Source organism: Abramis brama, assembly GCF_963993115.1.
Source record: "Abramis brama genome assembly, chromosome: 20".
Classification (NCBI taxonomy): Eukaryota; Metazoa; Chordata; class Actinopteri; order Cypriniformes; family Leuciscidae; genus Abramis; species Abramis brama.
Window position 1 is genome coordinate 27,089,825 of NC_139982.1, and position 15,669 is coordinate 27,105,493.

The window sequence follows — 15,669 nt, forward strand, 5'->3', positions numbered from 1 at the left end:
TGTTGAACGCAGATGAACTTTTAACAATTAATCCAATTCAGACAAAATAACACCTCACATTTTCAACCATTCTTCCTCTTCCTTTTTTGGAAAACAATTATAGCAAATAAAATAGAAGATTGTCTTCCGTGTTTTGACTTGTTATTTTGAAAAAAAGCTGCAAAATAATCAGTTTTGAAATGACACAATCACAAAGTACTGTGTAGCCTATAGCCAGTATTATTATTATTTTAGTCAAGGGATTAATACGGGATTTTTAATAGATTTGTCGTTCTCATTCGTTTTTGGCCAAGTCGCGTTTTATAACCAATAAATTGCGTGTTTATTTCATAACCATTTTTTTAAAGCCATAATAGTCAGTAAATGAATAAACAGGCTGATCAAAGCTCAGCCACATCTGTTCATTAAGAAACGTGGCATCGGAGCCTCGATCACATCATCTCACACCCCGCGCACAAAAGCGACCTGCGTCCTCGCGCTCTGATTGGCCAGTCCGCGGCGCTGCGCTCAGCCGAGGCTTTGATTGGCCGGTCCGCAGCGCACGTCACTGCAGGAGAGAACATACTGGGCAGGATGCTGAGGACTGGTACCATAGCTGTGAGACCAGCATCATCGACATCATCATAATCAATATAATCAATGCTGCTGTGGAGAGTTTGCCACCTGTTGTAAACGCTCCAGGCAGCACGCGACCAGAAAGAGTAGAGCGGGCTTGTTTTGAGGAGAAATCCATTGTTTGGTGAGTCCGAGAGGCACATTTAGGGAGACATTGTGGATTACAGACATGCTGCATGTTTCGTGTGTTCCATGTGCAGTTGCACGAGGATGCTGATGGTGATGCCATTTGCACGGAGGGATTCATGAGGTAAGCCGTGCACTATTTCATCTCAAATGCCTTTTGTTTTCAGTCCATTTGAATTAAGAAAATCCAGAAATAAATATCGTAACCTCGTTATTGATAGATTTATCATGCACTTGGCTCTTTGCGAATTTAGTGGTTCGCTATAATTAAAGTGGATCCTTTATAAACGCCTACAATTTTACATTGGATCAAAAAAAAAAAGAAAAAAAAAGAAAAGCAAACCCAATGGAGTTCGTTCATCCTTGACCGTTAGACAACAGATAACCTGTTTTCTCAGACATGAAAGCTGACTAATATCACACATATTGATGATGGTTTAGGCCTAATAAATGTCATATTTTAGCTTAAAGAGTGTTTAGCAAACTAGTGGTCAGAGGTTGTATATATAGTTCATCATAAGAGCATATTCTTAAAATAAGATTTAATAGAAGGGAGTTTGCCTGTGTTCTTGATGAAAGGCGTAATTATAGCATAAAGAAATAAAAGTTTCCAAAGAGGTCTATATCACTAAATGATGTCACCCGAACACATGGGTGCCTTAAACTCAAAGTGTGTGTGTTTAAGAAAAACTATCTTCAAAATAACGCCACTAAATGTGCTTAAACATATATAGAGCATTGAAGATTTTATGGTGAGATGACCTGCAATATAAGAGTGTGTATGTTTTTAGAAATGTGGATATGTGGAGTTTTGCACAACATAATCATTTTTTTTTTATATTCCAAAATATATAAGGCATGTATCTTTTATAGAATTAATCTTGTTTGATTATAGTAGTGGTTTGTTGTGTGATATGTATTTTAGACTGTTAAAAAAGCTTAATTTTGGATTGCAGGAATTGGCATTACATAAATGTGAGATTTGAAATGAGATTTTAGTAGAATTATATAAATATAAACAAATATTTGATCAATGTCACCTGAGCACCATAGAAAAAGAATTTGAATAATAAAAAATATTGTTTAATAATATGTTTAGTTTATTTAAAGATACACAATTGTTTTGTAAGTACATATTTAAAATGAAATATTAAAAGTACAATAAAATCAAATATATATATATACATATGTATGTGTGTGTGTGTTTTAGTTCTGGCCTGCTGATGTGTTTCTTCTGCTTTTTTTTGGCTGTTGATAATCTATTTAACGAAATGCTTGCAATTTCTTTGTAGATGTGTTTCTGCAGTAACATCCAGACCAGCGATGTACGACCACACACCGCTCGGGCCTGAAACCTCTTTCTGAGGGTTGGTTTCTCTCTTTGGTTATCTAGCTGTATGAGTTTTAACACTTTTCATAAAGCTAGATAACCGAAAGTAGAAATAATTCTCAAAATCTGTTGAAAATAACCTGAAAGCAAGAGAGAACGCCCGCTTTTACTTCAGGTAATTTCACATGGATGTTTTCATTTTTTATTTTTATTTTAAATCATCAAATTAGAATTATTCCAGATTGTGATTTGTTTTTCAGAATATGTTAACTCACAAATGATGTTTCCAGTCTAAAGCAGTTGTGTGAATGCAGATCAGAACATTGCCTCCACTGAAATGTGGATAATCTGCATTTGTAAAGAGAGTCTTTTTGTTCTTTTCTCTTGACAATCATTTTAAAAGATGGACCTGCACTATTAGTAACAAAATCGTGCAGTGCTTTTAAAACACTTGGAGAGATTCCCATTTTGCCGATTTTCGGCTCATTTTGATGATGTCGTCAGGTGAAGGGTATTGGACTCTGACTGGTGGGACGCTCACTATAGCTCAGCATTAAAAGAGGCACTTGAAGGCTATTTGTTGTGGTCTGCAGCCTAAACGGAGGCCTTAGGATTGTCCTGTAGTTCTATTTAGACTCTTTCTGCTGGATTTCCCCATGTGAAAGACAGAAACAATGGCAGCAGTACAAACACTTATTCATTCTCTGTATACACACACACAGGGAAAGCGGCCTATCATTGCATTCAGTGGCTGCCTAAATGAGGCTGCGTTTAATTCTTTAGGAAAAACCTCTCGATAGAACAGAAATCCATTGCAGTGGGTAATGATATACGCTGCTAATTGGTTAGACTCAATGTTAGGTTAGACTCAATGGAGAGCATTTTATAGCTTGAGTATAACATGTGGATATTCTCATGAGCTTCTGCACTTTCTGGATTGGACATCTTCAAAAGCATGCAAATAAAATGTACGTTTGTAGTTAATTTTTGAATAAAAGTTGCCTAGATATAACATATATATATATATAAAATGTAATATTATGTATATACTGTATATATATGTGTGTACTATATATATATATATATATATATATTATATATTCAATAAACTTGTTTAATATATGTAATATTAATTTTGTATAATAGTTTTTTAAATATTTTGTTTTATATTATGTACATTATATATATATATATATATATATATATATATATATAATTTATTTATTTTATTACAATTATTTTAATAAAATGTATTTATTTATTTATTTTATGCTGTATGTATATATATATATATATATAGAATTACACACATCACACACACACACACACACACATATATATATAATGCCATGGAATCAGCTTGGCAATAATAATGAAGTGTGTTTTAAAGCTGGTTTTTCATGTTGTCTTCTTGACACTTTCCATTTCTTTTTCTCTCTCTCATTGTCTTGTACTCACTCTTTCCCTCTCGCCTTTCATACAGACTCTTATTTCCATCCACAATATGGCACAATAAAGACAACAAGGGCACAGCCATCAGCGAGAGAGATGCTTGGAGGAACATGGCAGTTTCCATTTGCTACATCTTCCATTCTCCGCCTATACCCAGAAAGCCCCGGTGCCATCTGTACCCCTGTGGGGTGCGAGAGAATCCGTGCCAGTGCCAGCGGCAACACAACCCTCGACTGGAGCCCCGACACAGACGGCACAGGGAGAGAACGGAGGCCATCTTGACGGAGATCTTACACGAGAAGCTAAGATGGCTGGGCTGGCACATGAGGTGAGTTGCATCATGGGTCTTTTTTTTTGTGCTTGTGTGTGTTTATGGGGGATATTATAGCTCCCTTCATTTGCCCCCCCCTTGCTTCTAGCCTATCTGATCTTACTACACTAATTAGCGAGAGGGTTTTGGCGGGAGCTTGGCGAGGAAGGGAGGGAAGCAAAGAAAATAAATTAACTGGCAATGACTGTAGCAGCGACTGCCATCTTCCTTTGTTAAAGATGCACTGTGCCTCCATTATATATTAACAGAGATCTCAGAGTGTTCATTAAGGCATACAATCAGATTCATCGCCTAAAATCTAAAACTCACAAATTATGTTTGTCTCATTGTCCATCCATATACAGTGTATATATACAGTATATATATATATATATATATATATATATATAAAATATATTTATAATTTTAAATATGTACTTAAAATTTTCTGATAATTCTTATTAAACTTACAACAAATATTTATATACATATATTTAAAATTACTCAAATCTCTCAAATTTTAAATCTCTCTCTCTCTCTCTCTCTATATATATATTATATAAGTATTTAATAAGAATTATCAGACAATTATAGGTGTAATTAGATATTTTTTATGAATTTGCAGGGTGCTGTGCAGTTCAATAATCAAAATTAAATCCATTTGATGTACCAAAAGAAGTGAAAAATTATTCTACACTTTTGTTTTTGTCCTTTTTATTCCCCACAAAAAGAGATTTTTTTCTCTTTTAGCAGGCTTATTTACAATTCAGATTTTTTCCTTATAGCAAATAGCTTTGCTGAGGACGGATAATGAGGGGTGGGAGGATTAAAAAAAGAGAAAATAATGAAACTAGGGCTGCTAATGAGTGGCGCTAAGCTAAGATCCTCTTGACATAGATGCAGTGAATGAGAGTGAGGGCTGGTTTAAAGAGACAGGCCGCGTCCCAGCATTCCCTGTTGCATTCGGCGGGATTTATTCTATTTTCACACATTCAAAAGTTTTAGAATACCAAATCAGGCTCCATAAATACGAACGAACAAATTCATGTTTAAAGAATGAGCACATGATTGAATTAGTGAATGTACGTGTGACTTTATGCAATCTTTTGAAAAATGCAATCAATCCGAATGTAGATAATCACATTTTGTCAAATGCATGCAATTTAGAATTGCTTTGAACATTTTCCTCTCATTCAAAATACATAAATTCATACCTCTTGCCAAATTAATAAGATATTCAGGTAGTTGACGTGAAAAACCTTTGGAAACTTGGCCTGCGATGTATGTGAATTTATATATTATTTTGGTCTTTAGATCAATTGAGAGAATAGCTAGAATATTTTTACTCTAAAATGCATTTATCATACTTAAAATAAACTACACTGTAAAAATGATTTTTCAAAGCTAATAATAGAAAGATTGAGTATGCTTTACAGGAAAATACATCATTTCAGTCTTACTTCAAAATGGTAATACTTTACAATAAGGTTTCATTAGTTAACACGAACTAACAATGAACAAAACTTTTACAGCATTTAATGTTAATCTCAGCACCTGCTAATGCATTATTAAAATAAAAAATTGTATAACATTAGGCTAGTTGATGCACTGTGAACTAGCATGAACATGAAGGTCTGTATTTAACAAACGTTAATAAATGTGGTGTATATCGTTCATTGTTTGTTCACTGTAAAAAATGATATGATCAATAAGTTATGACAATTTTTTTACATTGCTTTATCTCATCAAAAAGCAATTTTCAACTTTTTTTTATGTCATACAAGATTCAACTCATTTTTAAGTCAGTTTAATGTAATTTAAGTTGAATTGACTTAAACATCCAAGTTGATTGTACTTAAAAATGTAATGCAGCAACCTTTTTTACAGTGTTCATGTTAGTTATTTCATTATTTCACAATTGAGACCTTATTGTAAAGTGTTACTGTTTAATTCAATGTGTTACTTGCTCTTTACAAGCAATTTCTGAGAGAAAATGATTAAAAATAGTCAAAAATAACATTTAAACAGCCAAAGGCCTGGTTTCAGACAGAGCTTAGATCAAGCCAGGATTAGGCCTTAGTTTAATTTGGACATTTAAGTAGCTTTTATAAGCATGCCTTAGAAAGAAGAAAAAAACATCTTGAGACAAAGCAATGGATCTGACATATTTTAAGATATGCCAGTGCAAGTTGCTTTCAGTTAAAACAGCTCAAATGTGCATTTTAGTCTAGGCTTAGCCTTGTCTTTGAAAACGGGGGATAATATTTTAAATGATTTTATATATACTTTCCCTAAAACGCATTTTAATATATAAGGGAAAGTATATATAAAATCATTTAAAATATTATCCCCCGTTTTCAAAGACAAATATTAAAATGCGTTTGAACCTAAAATCTTCATAAAAAGCTGAACTCGTGGAAGTCAGAGTATCTTGATGCTGCTCTTTGGCCTTCACACAGACACACAATGCAATTTTCCAAACAGCATGTGTCCCAGGCCCTGGCAGAAACGGCCCGTCGTGCCCCTGGCGATCTGGTTCGGGGGGTTTGTGAAGGGTGAAGCTGGTATGAGGGCCGGCAGCTGCAGCATGCGTGGCTTTAATGAACAGAACGTGGTGTCGGCCATTAATATTCTGCCCAGCTCGCGGCTGGTCCCTCGCGCTCAATGGAGGCCCCCTCCTTTATAAAGAGCTCCGCTTTCCCACCATTGTCAGGGCCGCTGCTCCTGCGGCACGAGAGAGGGGGCAGGGTGGGAAACACCGATGCAGACCAGACACCACCAGATGCCAAAGACACGAGACGGTTATGCAGATCGCAGGGGCCTTTGTGTGTGTGTGTACAGGGGTGTGTATGTTTACAGACGGAGGCTGTACGCCACCTGATCATCTTAATTAGTTTGCGTGTAGTTAATAGGTGTCTGAGTCTGAGTGCGATGCAGATGTAAATGTGCCAAGTGTGGGGTTTTTCTTCGCCTTACAGAATGTGCTGAAGGTTATTTTGTAGGTTTTCATTTCTTTATTGCATCCACATTTAGCTGTGTTAAAATCATTTTGAGTTTTTGATAAACGCTCTATTGTTTTAGATTTGATAAATTGGTAACACTTTACAGTAAGGTTTCATTTGTTAACATTAGTATTAACTAACATGAACTATTTATTAATCTTTGTTTATGTTAATAAAAATACAGCTGTTCTTTATTTGTTCATGTTAGTTCACAGTGCATTAACTAATGTTAACAAATACAACTTTTGATTTTAATAATGTATTAGTAAATGTTGAAATTAACTTTAAGATTAATAAATGGTGCAGTTCATTATTAGTTAATGTTAACTATTGTAGTTAATTAATGAAACCTTATTGTGAAGAGTTATCGATTAAAATGTAAGCTATCAGTTTTAAAGATTAGGGTCAATAATATATATTTTAAAAGAAATTAATACTTTTATTCAGGATACATTAAATTGACCAAAAGTGACATTAAAGATAAAATAAAAGATTTCATGCTGTTCTTTTTATGTTTTCTTTTTCAACTGTGATAATAAGAAGTATTTCTTGAGCAGCAAATCAGCATATAAGAATGATTTCTGAACGATTTCTGGATTAATTAATGGCTGCTGGAAATTCAGCTTTGAATCACAGGAATGAATTACATTTTAAACTATATTAAAATAGAGATCAGTTATATCAAATTGTACTTTTGTACTATTTTTGATCAAAATAAATGCAGTCTTGGCAAGACTTTGAACATGAATATTGTTTTATCAACCCTGAATTTTCTGTGTGTGTATATATGTATATACAATATATGAAAATCATTGCAGTATATAACAAAATATTAAGCTGAGTGACATTATTTAAATTATCACACAAATACATTTTTCCAGCACAATATTTCACAAACTTATCAAACATTAAGTGTGCCTTAGGTCTTTTTTGGGCCACTAAACATCATATTGGCATGTATATTGTATATTTAACAGGTAGCAAACAATATAAATTGATAGCAGTGCCAGTGAAACTGCAGTGATGTACTTGTTGTGCTTACTTCTGGTGTAAATAATTGAGCAATGTCCTCAGATATCAGTCCCTTCAGATACAGTAAAGAGAGACACTGTTTGTTGATGAAATGAATAGACCTCTGGGAAACGTACGAGGCTGCATGGGTTGGTGATTTGCATCGGCACCGTGATGAAGGTCATATGACATCAGAGGCGGGCACCTCGTGCACCGTGAGCTCCGCGGAGTAAAGAAACCATCAAACAACGAGCCCACCTCAGTCTCACCTCATCAAAGACAGGGCAAAGAGAGACAGAAGTCAGTGAAAACCATAATGCCGCTGATAATATGGCATTACAATGTTGAAGGTTTGAAAATTAAAAAAGAAAAGAAGGAATATAGGGATGGGTTTTAGTGACACGTTGCGAGATTGATAGATTCAGGGGATGGCAGGAAGGAGGGGCGAACATGTGACCAGGAGCCATGTTTCGTAAACCACAGGTCTGCATGCTGATTGGACACAAACATTTATCAGAATTAATATTATGCATTTGTTAATAGTCAGTTAGTTAATAGTTAGCAAGTAAGTTTGGGTTTGGTAACATTTTATAATGTCTCTATGCTCACCACAGCTCCATTTATTGATCAAAAATGCAGTAAAACAGTAATAGTGCAAACATTTTACTATTATAATAACTGTTTTCTATTTTAATATATTTTCTTATGTAATTTATTTGTGTGTTGGCATCATTACTCCAGTCTTCGGTGTCATTCTCCAGAAATCATTCAGATATTTGCTGCTCAATAAGCATTTATTATTATTAACTGCACTGCTTAATATTTTTGTGGGAACCATTTTTCAGGATTCTTTGATGAATAGAAAGTTCAAAAGAACAGCATTTATTTGAAATAGAAATCTTTGGTAACATTATAAATGTTTTTACGGTCACTTTCTATGAATTTAATGTGTCCTTGCAGAATAAAATAATTAATTTCTTTAAAAAAAAAAAAAAAAAAAAAACGTACTGACCTTAAACTTTTGAACGCTTGTGTGATATGTAATATCTGAAAACAATGTTAATGTTCTATTGAGATTGATTTTAATGGTTGGGTTCCCTGAGACCACAGACTGTGATATATGACTTTAAAGAACAATAATAATAGTCATTTTAAATGAACCTCTTATTTGGCCTTCAGACTCTTATTATAAGTTCCTCTGACCTAATTAAAACCCATGCAGCAGGAGGATATTATTAAAGCTTTAACCCTTTGTTTAATCACAGCAATCAGAGAATCTAAGTGTGTGAAAAGAAATACAAGATGTGAAAAAGGTTTGTAATTGGGTTATATCGACTTCACAAAACATTATGCTATTTGCATTAAAACGTGCTATTTGCTGTGATGCAGTGGATTGACTCACGCACAAAAAAGGTCACAAAAACATGCTAATCACTGAATAATACAGAAGTATTTCAGTGGAAGTCTATTGGGTTTATTTTATTTTAGAAATGTTGTGTTTTCTGGTGATAAGTAACTTTACCACTTACAGTTCTAACACTTTAAGTGCATCCTTGGTTGCTGTTTAAGAGCAGATGCAGTTGGTCGAGAGCGACTTCAGCCCAGTTTAAATAGCACACAGTCAAAGATGTATAAAGACGACAGACTTCTGCTCATGGCTGTTGACCTAAATACACAGCAGACATGATCTTGATTTAATCTTACCGGACCGTGTTAACAGATAGTGCTAAAGCAAGACGCTTCTCTTAATCCGGCTCGCGATCAAAAAGCGTGGCGATTGTCTATACAGTCAAGTGTTAAACATGTAAGCATTGTGCGATAGATAGAAAGACAGACAGACATACAGATAGACAGATAGATAGATAGATAGATAGATAGATAGATAGATCCGTCATGTACCATTCAGAGTCCTTACAGTAATCTTAGTCTCTTAGTGCAACTTTGGCCATGAAGAACTAATCTATCAAGAAACCCAGATCTTAAGGATCTTTAAAGTACAGACGGATATTCCTCCATCCTCCGTTTTAGTGATTATGAGACGAGGGAACCCCTTAAGATGAGCGGCAAAGCAGGACAAGCTCACGAGAAGCACTTGACCTGATTTTTGAGTGAGATTTCGCTCAGCTGCCCGATTTCTTCATCCTCAGATGTGTGTTGGTTTGTTTATGGTTTAATCGCTGGAAATGTGCATTAGCACACGAGCCAATTAAATTACCCGGGTATTGAAAAAAAAAGATGTTTATAGTTTATTTATTAGGGCCGCTCATTAGCTGATGCAAAGCGCCTGTAACCCTTGAGGCTCGTGAGTTCAATTGAGCCTCTGTGGTGAAACGCAGGAAAAGCCTGATGAAGACAACAACTCAAACATCAGCTAAACTAGGACTTAAAGAGATAGTTCACCCAAAAAGTGAAAATCCAGTAATCATTTGCTCGCCTTCATGTCGTTCCAAAGGGGAACTTTCAGACATTTTTTAAAATTATCTTATTTTGTGAGAGCGAGTAAAAGATAGCACAATTTTCATATTGGGGTGAACTATCCCTTTAAGGCAAGACACTGCAGACAAAACCTTTAACTCTATGTTTACACAATAACAATGTACTAAAAATGGAAATGTTTGTCCTTTGTGTTTTTGAAAAGTTTCGCTGACAGACGACAACGTTGTCAAAATGATCCCGTTCACACGGATGCGCGTATTTTAGATACTAAAAACTAGTACTGTATAGTGGATACTGTATTCTGCTGCCAGCCCAGTAGATGGCGATGTCACTTTGTAAAGAATCTATGCGAAATCTATACAAAGAAACACTACACGTGGTCATCGTTTACACAAATTTGAGTTTTTGTAGTTTACACAGAGTTGACAACGGTTTCGTTTTCAAAAACTTGCACTTTGAAACCCGTTTCAAAAGTTTTTGCGTTTTCAGGCCCCCAAAACGCCGTTGTCGTGTAACCGAATGGCCAAAACGCATTAAAAGTTTTCTGATTTTAGCTGAAAACAGTGTTGTGTAAACGGCCTCCTAGCAAGATGAAACCTTTTTTTTTTTAACCTGGCTTTATTGTTCAAATTGTTTAGTTCTGGATAAGATAAATCCTCATTTGCATATTTAAATACAATTTCAGAAAACTTAAACTTACAGGCTAATAATATTAATGTTTTATTTTTACAGTGCCTTTCCAAAACCCAATTGGGTTTTGGAAAGGCACTGTAAAAATAAAACATTAATATTATTATTTAATATTCATTTACTTAATATTCATTTTCACGACCTTAAGGTCGATTTTTAAGGTCTTGACACTGGGGAAGTATGGTGATTTATTAGGTATAAACCCCTGTTTACCTGTGGTGTCTTGCCTCAACTAATTCAGCCACTTCTGAAGGGTGACTGATTTTACGAAACGATGCGAACAGTCAATGAAGTCAAGTTCAAGTTCACAGATGTCTAGACCCGTCCCGTTCTATACCGTCCCTCTTTCTTTACATTCAGGGGGTCTGTCTGCCCTTTGACCCGTGCGTAAGTTGCTATGGAACGTGGGCGAGAGGGTTCAGTAATGTTCCTGTGAAAGGGCCGTGCTGTCAGGACTGTCTAGTGACGTCCCCCCTCCCCGCCTCTCTCCGCAGCTGGGCACGGTCCCGGAGCCTGGGAATCTTCGGGCTCAGACCTGGTCCACCCCCCACCGAGACTCAGTCTAGCCGTATTCTCACCCCACCATCTGCACCATCCCGCTCAGGGCCCAAGTTCAAATCTAGCCGCGTAATATCAAGGTGCAAAGGCTTAGTTGTAATTGCGGTAATGCATGTGTGTTTTTGCGCACTGTTCAATAAATATAAATGGAGATCTGCCAAGTAAGACCGGCGTCGCTTGTCGGTTTTGTAATTGGTTGTCGATGCTCTGAAGGTGCGTGTTGGAGTCGGAAAGAGAATTACTGTGTGTAAGAATGTGTGTGTGGCTGTCGGGCAGCAGGAGGGTAGCCTATAATAAAAGGAGACATTTGCATAAGCTGCATGGAGCCCAAAGAGGGTGTTCGGAGGAAAACAACAAGGAAGGGAAAAAAAGGACAAATCCTACGTTGTGTGGGCAGAAAGAGAAAGCGAGAGCTCGCGTATAGAGGAGAGGGTGGAAATTAACAGAGAAAGACTTGAAGCTGCTCCCCTGTGGTAATGAAAGGCATCAGGAACCTCTATGCATAATATTTGAACACTGTGACAGAGCGCTTACACTGTTTACAAAGCCTCATTGAAGAAGAGAGAAAGAAATTGATTACGGATCATTTATTTTGCTTTTGATGAGCGTGGAACGTGAAAATATTAAAATTGTATCATCGTCACTCTCTACGTCTCTGTGTGAAGCTGTACGGGATTGTGTTTTGAGCGGCAGGTACAACGGCCCTGATCATTGGACTAATAATGACCGTGCAATTAAAAAAATCACTGTTTGAGGAAGCAGGTCTGTTAGATTGTAAGTTAATGCACCTCTGGTAAAGCATTGATCTGTTTCTCTTTTACAGAACTCAATGGATACACACTTGTGGGATGAAAATCGACTAATTATTCATCCTGAGAGAACAATGGGAACCTCAAGCACCTGGAAGTTTAATGTTGATGATGATGATGATGATGTGTGTGTGTGTATATGAGAGCAAAAGTATTGTGTATTTAATAATAAAAAAAAATTATTGTACTGCATTGTATTTTAATTTAGATCATGTGAATCATAGCTGTCTTATTATTCATTATTCTTTACTGTTGCTTAAAGATATAACATATTTCTAAAGTAAAATTTATTTATTCATTTATATAGCCTAATGTATTTTTTTGTTGTTGCCCTGACTACACACATATTTTTATTTTTACAAAAATGTGTATTTTTCCATGTTTTTTAATTTTATATTTTTATTATATCTATAAATAAAATATTTATTCTCTGTAGTGTATTGTATTGTACTGATGATTCAATAAAAAATAAGTGTGATTCAAACGTGAATGATATGAATAAGAATCCACTTTAAGCTTTGCAATTGTATTTAATTGAGTCAGGCTTTGTCACACCTGGCAAACGTGTGAAGAGTTAATTACTGTGAGTTAATTGGCTATTTTTAGGCTACATAAAACACTTGTATTAATGTTGAGATAACATCTCGAACAGCAAATTTCAACGAGCAGCGACACTTATGCAAATATCTGTGATTTATTGACGAAGTTTTGTAAAATATTTTATTAAAACACTTAAAATTCTAACAAATTATTTTAGCACAATTTATTTCAAATCCAAATTTGTTAGCTTTTTTTAATGATTAGGTAGCCTACACCTTTAAGAAATAGGAAAACACCTTGCAAAAATGTAGCAGATTAAATTTGTCATGAAAACGCTGTCTTTATCATTTAGTAGGCTACCGTACATTTGAGGGTCTGTAAGTGGATATCTGGATTTTTTTTTTGTGCCTATATTTATTGAAAACAAATTTGACAACAAAGCATGTACATTTTTCTATCCGTGTGGACTATATCAATTTCTGTTATTCCTCGCGCATCTATGCAAATGACTGTGAGAAAGTCTCTATCAGTGACCTCTAAACCAGCTTGCATTAAGTGTTAATTAGCCGATGAATGGAAGAGATGTGACGAGCAGAAGCTAAAACGTGCCAGGAATCCCGTACGCGAATTCACTAATCCTACTATTGCGAAGGATCGTCAATTAATATTCATAAACTAAGCCTTCAGCATTGAAAGGATACAGAGCTACGTCAGCGAGACCTACTTAGTATTCATGACACAAACGTTCACCATTGGACGGTTGCGAATTTCGAATTACGAATCAACATCTGCGAGGATAAAGATCAAATGAATATTCAAAACACAGCTTTAACCATTGGACGTTTTACCAAGAGACGTCAGATGTACTTTTTTAATATTCAAAATGTAGCTTTCGCCATAGTAAGATTAGTAAATTCTCGTCCAAAAATGGATTTCCGTGCAGAGTCAGACACACTGATAAAATATGCTGGGTATTTGTGTGTATAGTTGTAGAAATGAGGGGAACCCGGTAACTAAATTAGGAACACTAACGCCTTTAAAATATTTTACTAATCATTTTATTTTAAAGAAAATGATTGTCTGAGTTGTGGCTCAGTATCCTACACATTCATTCACAATAGTTTTAAAATCTGTAATGGGTTCTACTGAGAAGAACAGTTTGTTGAAATAAGAACAATTCCACCTTTGAAGCATTTATAACATTTAGGACAATATTTACAACCATAGACAAATGTAATCTGGTAGAATGAAGTATATTATAATAGGATATTACTTATATAAAATTCCCATCATTAAATAAAGTCAAATAAATATTGGTTGATTATGACAATGGGAATTCAAACTACTAATCTACTAATGTTTCCTGTAATTTCACACACACACACACACACACACACACACACACACACACACACACACACACGCACACACACACGCACATGCTCACACTATTACATTTTGGGGTTTTAATTTATAGGTAAATTTACAGGAAATATATTTAGTAATTAGTCATCTTCATTTATGGACTAAATTGAATTAAATGGTTTTATAAAATTTGTATTGTGCTAAAAACAAAACCACAAAATAAAGGAATAAAAACAAATATGTAAGAAGCAATTTGGTTCTTTCTTGGTAATGACCTTGACCCCTTAGACCAGAGACCCCTTAGACCAGAGACCCCTTAGACCAGAGCACTAAATGGACACTTGATGGAGTCCGGATGAATGAATATCAGATGGACACGGACTGGCTGGACGCTCCCTAGAGGACAATTAACTGGACCAAAGCCACAGGTCAGAGTTCACAATGACAGGTCAAGAGCTGCTAATTGAGTGGAGTTTTCCTCTTTCTCCCCACTGACAGTGACCAGTGAGGGCGGATGACACTGAGCTCCCTAAAACATCTGCACGTCAATGAACCCTTGACCATTATAGATACAGTAGACAGACAGACAGACAGACAGACAGACGATAGATAGATAGATAGATAGATAGATAGATAGATAGATAGATAGATAGATAGATAGATAGATAGATAGATAGACAGACAGACAGACAGACAGACAGACAGACGATAGATAGATAGATAGATAGATAGATAGACAGACAGACAGACAGACAGACAGACAGACGATAGATAGATAGATAGATAGATAGATAGATAGATAGATAGATAGATAGATAGATAGATAGACAGACAGACAGACAGACAGACAGACAGACAGACAGACAGACGATAGATAGATAGATAGATAGATAGACAGGTAGATAGATAGATAGATAGATAGATAGATAGATAGATAGACAGACAGACAGACAGACAGACAGACAGACAGACAGACAGACAGACAGACTGACAGACGATAGATAGATCATGAAAGAAAAAGAACATTTATTTTCATTCCACAACTGTTGATTTTCTTTTATTCCACAGGATTTCTGTCTCTCTGTGAGGATATATGTATTCTGCACGTTAGCATACCAATAGAGCCGGAGCCTGTGAACCCCCCTGACCCCTCGACCCCTCTCCCCCAAACATGAATAGCATCACTCAAGGCCTGGACAGGCTTTTCAGCCGGCCTGAGTCGTGCCTAAGCTCCTAAACATGATGATTTAATGTATCCTCAGCCCCCCGGGTAGCTTTTGCAGGGACTAACAGAAGTTTGTTTAAGACACAAACCCCCCTAAAGACATGCCTCCCCATCTAACACTCTCTCTCAGATACACACAGGCAAACGTCCCGCCCCTCCTCTTCTTCAGGCTCCACACTTGGCAAAATTAAGGGTCTGAT

The 15,669-nt window shown here is 35.9% G+C and overlaps 1 long non-coding RNA gene across 1 annotated transcript; it reads left to right on the forward strand.

The window, feature by feature from the left end:
* The first annotated feature begins 605 nt into the window (after positions 1-605).
* LOC311071269 lies at positions 606-12,829 on the forward strand. Its single transcript, XR_014603804.1, has 4 exons — positions 606-865; positions 2,034-2,246; positions 3,555-3,851; positions 12,354-12,829. It is a non-coding gene; the product is annotated as an uncharacterized lncRNA (long non-coding RNA).
* Positions 12,830-15,669: the final 2,840 nt, after the last annotated feature.